Genomic DNA, 11481 nt, shown 5'->3' on the forward strand with positions numbered 1-11481 from the left:
TACTATTTTTGTAGCATTTTTTCTGTTGTGCAGCGTCTGCTTGTTCTCTTTTCTTTAAAAAAAAAAAAACCTTGTGTTCGACATGAGTCCAAAATTTCAAATAGAGAATAAGCCTGAGGTTGCAAATGTGTTTTAAACCCGGCCCCGCGTTGACCTGTCTCTCTCAGGCAGTGAACCTGTCATGTATCGTGCTTCACCACCTCTTCATTTCTACCATGATTCTGTTTCTCCTAAAATCGCTGACAGACCATAAAATCATCATAAGCGGCACATCGGTTCAGAAACATCATTTCTAGTCTGCTGTGAAGGTAGCCCCTTCCCTTTCCCTTGCCAAAAGACCACGGCATCGTTCACTGTTCGGCTCACAGGGCCCCGATAGCAGGAGAGGAACATCAGCCCAGAGGGGCTGCACGTGGCAGATGTGGCTGGCCGGTGCCTGGTTGTTTTTAAACTGTCCTGATGTCTCCCCTCTTTAAAAAGAGGAAGAGAGAGAGAAAAAAACCCCAACCTCGAAAAACCAGAGGAAAATTTCCTGCCGATTGTTGTGTTTTGCAAACACTGGTCTTTTCTCTTGCCCTCTCCCTCCGTTCCCGGCAAGGCTGGAGATGAAAATGGCTCCTTTGTTCCTTTCCCTGGGGCCCAACTGCAGCAAAAGTGCGGCTCCGGAAACCCTCCGCTGCACGAGCGGCGAGGGTGGGAGGGACCGAGCTGTCGCCGTGTGCGGTAGGTCCTACATAAACACGGCATGTGTTGACAATGCCGCGGGCAGGATGGGCGCAGAAGCGCAGAAGGACTCTGCGGTGCTGGCGACGAAGCTCCTGCGCCGCTCCTCCTGCGGCAGCAAGCGGGCTGCGAAACCCGCGGGGGGCAGAGGAAGGGGAGGCGGGCGTGAGTGGCCGTGTCGTCCCGGCAGTGACTGATCACAGGCTGGGGGGCTCCGGGCCCTTTTGTTCTCGGCTTTTGGCTTTCCCCGAAGGGGCAATTTGCAGCCCCATGGAAGACGGCATCCCGCTGGGGGCTTGTACCGATGCCCTGGCCCCCGCGCCAGGGTGCTCCTTGCACCCATCCAGCCCTGGAGTCCTGGTGCTCTGCGTTTGGCCACGGTCACGCTCCAAACCCAAGTTTAGTCGTTCAAAACCTTTCTCTCATCCAGCCCAGGTTGGACACGCTGGCTTTTCCCATTTTTTAAAGGGATGGAGGTTTTGCCGCTCAGCGGGGACGCTACTTGTTTTGTATGCTGGACGGTTTCTGCAAAACCTAGAGCAAAGGCAGCTTCCCAGGGCGGGGGACACGTGGGGTGACCGGGACCGCAGGGAGCCCTGACCGCTGGGGCTGCCCTCGCAGCCCGGAGGTGAAGCTTTCTCTGTTTCAGCTGTGTGCGTGTGCGAGAGTGTGCAGTCTGCGTGCGCGGGGTCGCGTCGAGCGAGGAGCCCGAGGACGCTACCGACGGGGCTGGAAGGAGCCCGCATTTCTGCAGCAGGTGTATCAGTACCTTGTAGATGGCCTTTCTTCCCCCTCCCCTCCTCCTTTTTTTTTTATAAAAGACAAAAAACAAATGGAAAGCTAAACTAGCAGAGGTTTTTAAATATTTTATATTAGTTTCTAATGTAAATTCTTACATTGTTATTGCAGTGCTGGGTGTGTTTCACCTGCACGTGACTTTTTGTAATATTTTTGTGAATCACTAAACGTTTTTTTCCTCCCGTGTATTCTAAGTGCATTAAACGTATTTGCAGAATTGTCAGTGTCCTTCTCTGCGGGCGCCTCGGCGGGACCGCCTGCCTCCCGCTCGGCCCCGGGCTGCCTCGGCAGCCCCTTCCCCTCCGCCGCTCCTCCTCGGCACCTTCTCCCCCGGCCCCAGGGGAGCGGGGTCTCTCGCCCAGCCCTCCCGAGTGCAACCATGGGAGAGAAAGGGATCTTCCTTTTCCCAAAAATCCTCAGCAAAATGGATGATCCCAGGCCTTGCCCGGTGCAGGATCCTCCTCGAGCATCCCGTGAGCATCCACTGGTGAAACCCCTTGAGCAGAGGCAGCCTGAGCGCCCCGATGGCCGGGCTTTTCCGTGCCGTTGGGACAAGCGAGGATGGGGAGCGCTTGCACGTGGGTCCGAGGATGCAGCCAGTCTGCCGAGGGATGGCAACCTCGTCCGCCAGCACGGGAAGGAGGGAGCTGGGGTGAGTGCTGGGTCAGGTCCGCGCTCCCGTCCTCTGCCAAGCGCCTCTTGGCTTCAGTGGGATTTGCGGGGGTGTGGATGTGCGTGCGGAGACCGAATATGTCGGAGAAGAGACACAGCAAACACTTATGAAAAAATATTACTGAGCTAACGTTGCAATGATTTCCCAGTAACGCGGAACGATTTTGCAGTAATCGTTTTACGCTCCTCGGTAATAAATTCCTTTAAGGTCAGAGAAAGGAAGGGTGGAATATTGGGGGGGGCGGGAAGGGAGATCGCTGTGCCCAGAGGAGGGGTGACAGGGAAGGGAAAGGATGCGCGGGACCAAAATCAGCTTTGGGCAGGTTTTGCACTTGCTTTTCGGGGGTGTTATCTCAGCCCTCCTTGCATCAAAAGGGGAGCAATGAGCAGAAGGGGTTCCTGCGAGGATTTGTTTTCTTTTGAAGTTTGGGGTGAAAACCATCCTTTCCTGAAGAACCTCTCCCACAGCTGCATCCAGACATGAACTGTCCCAGCCCCAAGGCAACGCAGCAGGATCTCCGAGCGCTACCGGTGCAGAGCAGCCCATTCTGGACGTGCCAAGGGGAACACGGCCATAGCTTGGCCGGGTTTCATCGTGTCATTTGAGGAAACCTCGCCCTTGGGGGAGCGAGCAAGAAGCAGCCTGCAGCTGGTCCCCTCACCGGAGGGGACCTTGCCTTCCCAAGCCTTGAAGCATTTGTAAAGCGAAGGGCCGCCCTGCTAGGACATCCCAGCAAGGATGGCAGAGCCGGGACTGGCCGGGGACCCCGCTGCTCGTGCAGTGCTGGGAGCCCTCCCCGCCAGCCCCTGGCCACCCCTGCCCCCAGTGCTTTGTTAATTTAATTAATTAATTAAATGGTCCACCTTCGATATCCCTGCGGTGGCCAGGCAGTCCGCCCTTTGAAACGGTGCATCCCAGCCAGTCCCTTGGTTCAGCCCCAAATCTGGAGGGGACGGGGTGTCCCTGGGGGCTGCGGCACAGCGGGGTGCCCCTCTCCCGCTGCCACCCTTCACCCCGAGCCCCGCCACTGGCACGGCCGTGCCTGGCCCGGGCAGCCTCACCGCTCTCCTTCCACCCCAGCTGAAAGCACCTTCGGGCAGTGAGTTTAATTAAGGTTTCTGAAAAGCGGTGTCTGGGAGCCCCTCCTGGATCTGCGGCTCTGAACTTCATTAGGAGCGGTTTGTTGCTAATAATGCCGGCAGCTTCTCTAATTAATAATGGAAGGACTGCGAGCAGATGCCAAGCCAGGAGAGGGAAGGGATTTGTTTGTTTATTTCTCTCCTCTCTTGGTTTTGTTTTGGTTTTTTTTTTTCAGTGTGGAGGGAGGGCCGGGGCTCGTTTCCCATCTGAAAAGTGAACGGTGGCGCCTGGGAACTTCGACAGGGAAGAGGGTGCACCTGCAGGGCGGGAGGGGGAGACGGGGTGAGATGGGAGATGGGTCCCCACGGGGCGGGACGAGGGGGCAGCCCCCATGGCAAGGAGCTCCCGATCCCACAGTGCTCCCAGCCCAGCCAGGGCAGAGCCAACATAGCTGCTGGTTGTGCTGGACTTGGGCACCCAGGGATGGTCCTGACCCCCGAACCCCCTCCCATAGCATCACCCCTGCAGCATGTCCTTTCCTGTGGCATGTCCCCCATCCCACAGCATGTCCCCCAGCCCATGGCGAGATGGTGCAGCCATGGGAGGGAGGGTTTCTCCATGCTTTAGCCCATCCGCAAGGATGTGTCATGCAGCACCCAGAAACATGGGGTCACAGGGGATCGGCACATCAGGTCCCTTCGGATTTTTCTTTTCCCCCCTTTTTGCCTCATTTCTCTCCTCCTTGCTGTTTCACCCAGCTGGCGTTCGTGGCACAGCCAGCCGCGGCAGCACCTTGGCGTGGAGGAAAGCCTCTCAGCACGCCCCGGCGCGCAGGACCTGACACATTAACACCCCGCGCTCCTGGGGGCCCCGTGGCCAAGCTGTAACCGGAGAGGGGCCCGAAGCGCTGCGGGCGGCCGGGCTGGGCTGGTCCAGCTGCCTCCCCCCGCATGGGACGAGCACCCCCTGCCCCACAACCAAACCTCAGGGACAGCCAGGAGCCAGCGAGCATCCTCACCCTGCTGCAAACCACAGCCTCGCCGTCCGGCGCAGGACGCCGGGACCTGGCAGGGGTGGGAGAGGCACCGTAGGGAAGCCCCACACGTGCCCCAGCTCCCTTTCTAGCAGCCTGCAGCGTACCCAAAAGCTCCAGCTTCTCCAAATAGCTCCCAGATCAACGGGTCCTGCTGTCGGGCAGAGTTTGCATTGGAGAAAAAAATGGCCCTATCTTGCCCCGACACCTCATCGCTCACGCTAATTGAAGCAGCGCACGAGACAGGCCATGGCGGCACAGCCAGCGCAGCCTCAGTGCGGGCTCTGTCCCCTCGGTCCCCACACCGCTCACCTGCGGCAGGGACGCGCCGGCTGCGGGTGTGTTTCGGGCAGCAGCCATTGCTGCAGCAGCTTTCCAAAAAAGCATAGTTCGGGTTTGGGTTTGGTTTTCCAAGGGGAAAAGTATTTTTAATGCCCTTTCCCATCATTCACATTTCCTCAGGCTTTCCACACTCCAGCCACAAATAACCCGCTGGAGGGCAGCGAGGGAGGCTGCCCCGTGCTGGAGACTCTCCTCCCGCCGGAGATGGGGCACCCGCTCTGGAGGGGCTGTGGAGCGGGGAGCAAAGGGGAAAGCACGGTTAGATATTAGAAAACTTCCAGGCGTGTCCGAGGCCAAGGCGACCGGGGAGACCCAGCTTCCCGCCCGAGCCGGGACTGTCCCCATCTGCTTAATGCGCAAATCCCTTCTCTGGCTGTTAAAAAAGCTGGAGTGAATGCGGGGCCGTGGCACCTCGCACTCCCCGCTTGCTTTTTGAACAGGACAATTAGCTGAAGCATCCGGCAAAAGGGGAAAAATCAAGGCAAAAAGGGCTCCGAAGCAGGGGGGCTGGCGGGGCCGCGTGGCAGGGAGCGTCCCCGGGGGCGCGGGGCGGTGTGGCAGCCTGCCCGGCCCCGGTACAGGCAGCCGAACAATAACGTGAGGCGTCGGGAACACGCTCAGCGTTGGGAATCCCAGTCCTTGCCTTAAAAGGAGATTTCGGGGGACGCTTTTATTGGAAAATTGTTTTCTGATTATTCAGCTTATTGAGAGTTTTATTTCATTATTTGCAACATGACGCGAGGGGGGCTTCAGCTGCGCGTGAACAGCGACGGCCAAGGATGTTTCCGTGGGTTTCCAGGCCAGAAGAGCCCATTAAATCATCCCGTTTGACCTCCCGTGCTTGCAGGCCAGAGAATTTCACCCAACTCCTCTTGCGTTGAGCCCAATAACTTGTGTTTTTGATTCCAGCGGGCGGTCCAGGACGACGTCCTGTCTCGGCTTGATGACTTCAAGAGACGAAGAATCTGCCACCAATTTCCCTCGCTTGTTTGTCCTGATGGCAAAAAAAAAAAACCCGCACCCATGAGAGCAACGCCCCGCTGCCAACTCATTTCTGATGAGGATGCATCCCACTTGCTTCGAACCTTTTTCGGATGAAGGGGGATGCCCACGTCGCCCCTCGGCCAGCTCCTGCCACGCAGGTGTGCTTTCTGAGCCACGTGGATTAATACAGATAAATAGCGGGATCCCTCCCGGTCTGCCGTTAGCGAGCAGCTCAAGAGTTAATAAACTTCGAACAGATGTGACCAACATGTCAAGACACGAGAAGTACGTGGTATGGATGTTTATAAGTACGTCGACAGAAGGCATTCATAAAAGGTTATAAACCGTGGTAATAAGCAACCCATCAACTTGTTTGGACTCCAACACTTGATTAACCATTTATTAAAAGGTGCAGTAATCATTTATAAGCCATAAGTGGGACCGAATGTAAAGTATGACTCTTTTTATGTTAATAGATGCCTCAAGAATTTCCTCTCCCTCCGTGCCGTGTTTTGGGTGGTTAAAGGCTAACCCTGGCCGCTGGGCGCCCCGGCCCCTCCTTCGTGGCGTGCATGGGCTGGATTCACTCTGGGAGCCTCTGTGGAGGGGGCGCGGGTGCCCCCACCCCAGGTTTGGCAGCACCCTGGGGTTTTGCTCATGGGGAGCCCTGGGTTTATTTTGGCTGGGCTCTGGGTGACCTCCGCCAGCACCCGAGCTCCACCTCTGGAGACCCCGGGAGGGAGCTGCCCGGTGGGCTCGGGGCGGCAGGGAGGGACGGGCAGAGAGGCGTTTGCTGCCCGGCGGTTCCCTTAGGGAAGGCTGCCTACGCAGAGCCGGGCGGCAGTGTAGGGCAGTGGGCAGCACGGGAAGCCCGGCAGCTCCCAGAGGAGACGAGGGCTGCCGGTGGCTGTGCAGGCGGGAAGAGCTCGGACGCTTCTCCCAGGCTTTCCTGGCACAGCCCAGCACCGGCCCCGCTGCCCACGGGTCCCCACCGGACCCCAAGGAAGGGCTGCACGGGGACGGTGAGCAGCAAGCGCTGAGCGGAGTGGGGTGGATCAGGGACCAGGGATTTCAGAGGGGTTAAAACCCCCTGCCCTGAGGCCCTGGGGTGCCTGGGGGGAGGAGCAGAGCACAGGGAGAGCTGGGAACCTGCTCCCTGCATCCCCCTGCATCCCCTGCATCCCCCTGTGCGGGCATCAATCCAAGCCCCAGGCTGCCGATGCACCAGGATGGAATGGAAACGCCTCAAACGCGAAGGCAGCTTCATCCTTGTGTCAACAGGACCCTCCTTTTTGTTTGCCATCGCACTCCTCCTACCCCAGACAGACTGTGTTTTCCTTCCTGGTGTCTTAACGAGACCTAAACCCATAATTGCTCCCATTACACAACCAGGAGTGACAGTTTATTAGCAATGCTTCCTGACCTAATTTACACTGATATCCTCGTGCTCTTCCCTTTGCTGTGAGCAAACAGACCTTTAGGCTTTTGGAGAGGAAGGAGAGCCCCGGCAGCGGAGGGTGCACAGGCTGCAGCTCCAGGGCAAGCCCCTGCCCTCGCCCTGCCTCAGTTTCCCCCGGCTGCACCGAGCCGGGGCTCAGCGGCGCCACTGGACTCGGGGGTTGCAGGTTTGGGGGTCGCATGGGGCATGGCAGCGGTGGATGCTCTGCCCTTCAAAGGAAAGCTCGGTAGCTGCCTGGCAGGGGGCTTTTTAGCATGCGTGTGGTGCTGGGTCATTTGGCTGCAGCCAGCTTTTAATTGCAGGGAGTATGCAGAAAAGGAAGAGGAAGGCTGAGAAATCGCCCCGGAGTGAAGACTGCAAAGGTTACGCCTCAGCCCGGGCACAGACCACAGGGGCCTTCTGGTGGGAGGGCGGCTGAACCAAACTGCAGATGGGAAGGGAGGTGGTGGGATCGTACCCTGCTCCCACGATCGGATCTGGGGCCAGCAGCTTTGTGTCCCCAAGCTCATCGCTGGGCTGGCAGCGCCGAGGAGCTCTGGCTTTCCCCCAGGGAGGTGCCCAGCTACGGCGCGGGAGGCCGTGCCAGAGCTTGATGCGCCGGGGAAAGGGCTGGGACAGAGAGAGAAACAGGGCCACTGGTAGCCACAGGTTTGGGGTAGAGCGATGCTGCTTTCTCCAAGGTGGGAAATGCCCCAAAAAGTGACTTTTCTACCTGCGGCACAGCCTGGGCTTAGGGCAGTGTCAGCCTGGCTGGGGCTGTGGGGAAGGATTTGGTCCCAGCATCACCTTCCCCTGCCCCAGACCTGTGGTGGGAGACACGGGATTGCCCCGCAGACCCACCTCACTGGGGTCTGCCAGCGTTTGCTAGCATTCCTTCCTGATCCCGTTAAGGTGAAGGAGTTACTTTTAACCCGAGCCAGTACATTTTTCAGGGCGCAGTGGTGAGGCTGCCCCAGAGCCCTGCTGAGGAATAAGAAACACTGGGCGAACCCCGGGGCTGGCAGCTCCCTCAGATGCTCGCACCATCCATCCCCTGTTAAAGGCTTCCCGCTGGCAGCCCGCCTCCAGCAGCACCTCTCCGACTGGCAGCAGAGGGTAAAATTAGAACGAGCTGCATTTTTTTTTTTCCCCTCAGCTGCCCAGCAAACTTTCACAGCTCTTCTGCTGGGTCCTGTCCTGTCTCGGGGGAAGCAACCGCCCCAGCGGGGGGAAGAACGGAGGAGCCCGTCTGGCTGCCAGTCTCCCTCGTGCTCAAAAAAAAAAAGAAAAAAAGAAAATTGTGCTGGGTTTTTTGTTTGGTTGGGTTTTTATATATATATATATATATATATATATATATATATATGGAGGTTTTGTGGCTTTGACGCAGTTTCCTGAAAATCCTGCCTCATCCTGCCAGGGGCTGAGCGAATGCACATCCCAGCGCTCGGCGGTGGGGGAGAGAAGGAGGAGAAGCCAGAGAGGGAGAGAAGAAAGCTTTTGCCAAACTGGCCTGACCAGAATGTGACACAAGAGCAGGAAATGAGTCACGCCGGCAGGGCAGCTGCTCCCAGGCATTTGCATAGAAAGAAACCCCACCAGGCAGGGAACCGCATCGGCCCGCGTCCCGGCTCCCAGCGCTCCAGCCCCACAGCTGCCGGACCCGCTGCCGCGCTCGCCAGCACCCATCGGCACCCCGAGGCCGGCCCTGGCAGTGAGCCCTGGAGCATCACCCCTGTCCCATGGCTGGCTGTGCAACCCCAGATTGGGTCGTTCCACCCTGGATTTGCCCTGGGCCAAAGTGGAGCTCCCCTCCATCACCCCCCATGCAGTCCCCCTTGGCCAGCCCTCAATACTTGCTTTTCCCCATGCTTTAGGCTAGGAAGGAAGGAAGGAAGCCCAGCATTTTTGCCCCAAAAGGAGCCCCCGTTGTGCATCCCTTGCACAAGGGCAAAGCTCTTCCGAAGGGCCGACAAGGGCATCACCATCCCTGCATCCAGCACACCGTCCCAACCCTGTTCCCGGCTGCCGGTGTCGGATGTGGGTGTCACTGGATCCCAACGCTTGGGTGCCTGGGGCAGGGAACCTGCTCTGTGTGCTGCGGGGACCAGGCTGCACACCCGGCTCCTGGTCCTTTTTTATTAATGGCAGAGGACGGGAGGTTTCCCCTGCAGATGCACCGCGCACGCACATGTGTATCTTCCCCCAGCAGGCACTGGGCTGCGAGGATGCCGCAGCAGGCAGGTGACAGTGTGGGACAGCCAGGTGTGACACCGCAGCGGGGACACGCGTGGGATGGCCGGGCACGAGCGATGCATGTCGGCAACGTGCCCTGGGCTGGGGCAGGGGGTGACCGGCCGTGGGGACCTCTGTGTTGTGCCTCCTCTGTGGGGCTGATTCCCTCCTCCTCCACCCCGGCTGGCAACAGGGAATGGCCACAACCAGACGGATTTAGTGCTGCAAACCAGGGTATTGCCACCCTGCAAGTTCCTTAAATCCTAAAACCCAGTCTTAAAACTTCAGTGAAAGCCTTCAATGTGTTAATCACACGGAGCAGGGCGGGGGGAGCTTTCTCCATCGCACTAAGCCACCTCACCCAGCTTACGCGGAAGGGGGGCAGAAGGGCAGTGATGGCTTCTCTCTGGCTGGTTAATTGAGTTATAAACGACTCAAGAAGCACATCGCTTTGTATTACTTTCAGAGGGCTCATGGCTTCTGGGGAAGGCATGGGGCTGGGTGCCGGAGCCGCCAGGAGTGTCCCGGAGACGGGGTGGTGGCAGGGAGGGAAGCTGTCACTTTAACAGGCAAATGCTCTGTGAATGTGTGTGAACACCCTCCCTCTCCCATCAGCTCAGTAGGGTCCGCAGCCCTAAATAGCAAACAGAGTTTCCGTACATCTGTGGGCTGGTTAAACATCGCTGGAGTCTGCCTGGGAAAGCAGAGACAGGTCTTTGACGCAAGCTGCCAGGCACGGCCCCACTTGTCCCCTGCCCGCAGTGACGAAGGCGCCTGGGCTCTGTGGACCAGCCAGTGCATCCCTGCTTCCCAGGGACGAGGTCCCTCTGTACCAGGCAATGCCACTTCAGTGCCAGACCCTGGTGACTCGCGGCCGAGCATCCTGGCTCTGCAGGGCATGGGGCGATGCTCTGCCGGCCCTGCGTGGGTGGGTACCCGCAGCTCAAAGCCATTAGTGCTGACTGGGGCCTCAGCAGAGATGCTGATACATTACCAGGGAGGCTCGTGGGGGCGGTGGTCCCTCCAGGACAGGGCTACAGGCTGCCAAAGTGAGACTGTTGGTGAAGGGGAATGATGGCCTGGTGGTGGCTGGGAAAACGGAGGCTTGGTAAGGTTGAGAGGTGCGCACCAGGACTCAGCTAAAAACCACCTCTGCAGCCCCTTGGCCTGGGCTGGGGCACCCCTACAGGGCCAGATCCTGGTGGAGGGGACCCCAGATTGCGGGCAGGCTTTCTGCAGCTCTTGTCCACTGGTGTCCATCCACCACCCAACACGAGGTGTTTGGAGGGTGTTTGGGAGATGTGTGGACAGGGGGGTTCCCTGCCTACAGCCCCCCCAGGCAGGTCCTGCTGACTGCGGAAGGGTTGTGATGCCCAGCTTGGCTTTGGGGGCTCCCCTTGCCAAGGGGGTTTCTCTGGGCTGGGCAGGGGATGGCATCATCCAGACATGGGTGTGACGATAGCAGGGCCAGCGCCGGCCCCGCAGCAGTGAGATTCCTAGCTGAGAGCGGGATGCACTTTTCAGCTTGGGTCAGCCCTGTCCCATCTGCCTTCCACTTTTAAACTCTGCCAAATACCAGCTGGCTTCCCCAGCTCACCCGCAGCAGAGGGCACGGGGGGCCCCAACCAGCCCCTGCAGCAGAGCTGTGCCCTGCGCGGGGTGGGGACGGCGGTTGTCACCGGGGGCTGCCTGGTGCTGCCTGTGTTTATGAAGAAGTGAGAGTCACGAATAGTTTTGCGCTGACTTTTCGAAGGAGAGGTTTGCCTCCACGTGGGCTCGGCCGGCCGACAGCAGCTCTGACGCATCCCACGCCTCCCTGCCCAGCTCCCGCCGGTCCCGGCCGCCGGATGGCTTGTAAAACCCCAGAGGAGATGTACAGCCCGCGGGCTTCGAGGCCTGGCAGAGGAATTACACGGCAAACCACTCCCTTTGCAGGAATTGCCGCTCGAGCCCCAAGAGCCACGGCCTGGGTGTGCGGGGATGGAGGGTGCAGCTGGGGGGTGATACAGGGTGAGCCCCCCTCCTGGGGTGGCCCGTCTGTGGGCTTTCCCGTGCAAGCAGGGATCGGCCAGCCAAGCCCAGAAATAAGTTTTATCATGGCAAAGAGGCTGTGGGAGCCTCACCCAGAAATGAGAGGCGAGCGAGGCGCCCCAAGCCAGCCCAGGCACTGCACAC

This window comes from Nipponia nippon, unplaced genomic scaffold, assembly GCF_047370975.1.
Source record: "Nipponia nippon isolate SJK-2023a ecotype South Korea unplaced genomic scaffold, ASM4737097v1 scaffold_3, whole genome shotgun sequence".
Lineage (NCBI taxonomy): Eukaryota > Metazoa > Chordata > Aves > Pelecaniformes > Threskiornithidae > Nipponia > Nipponia nippon.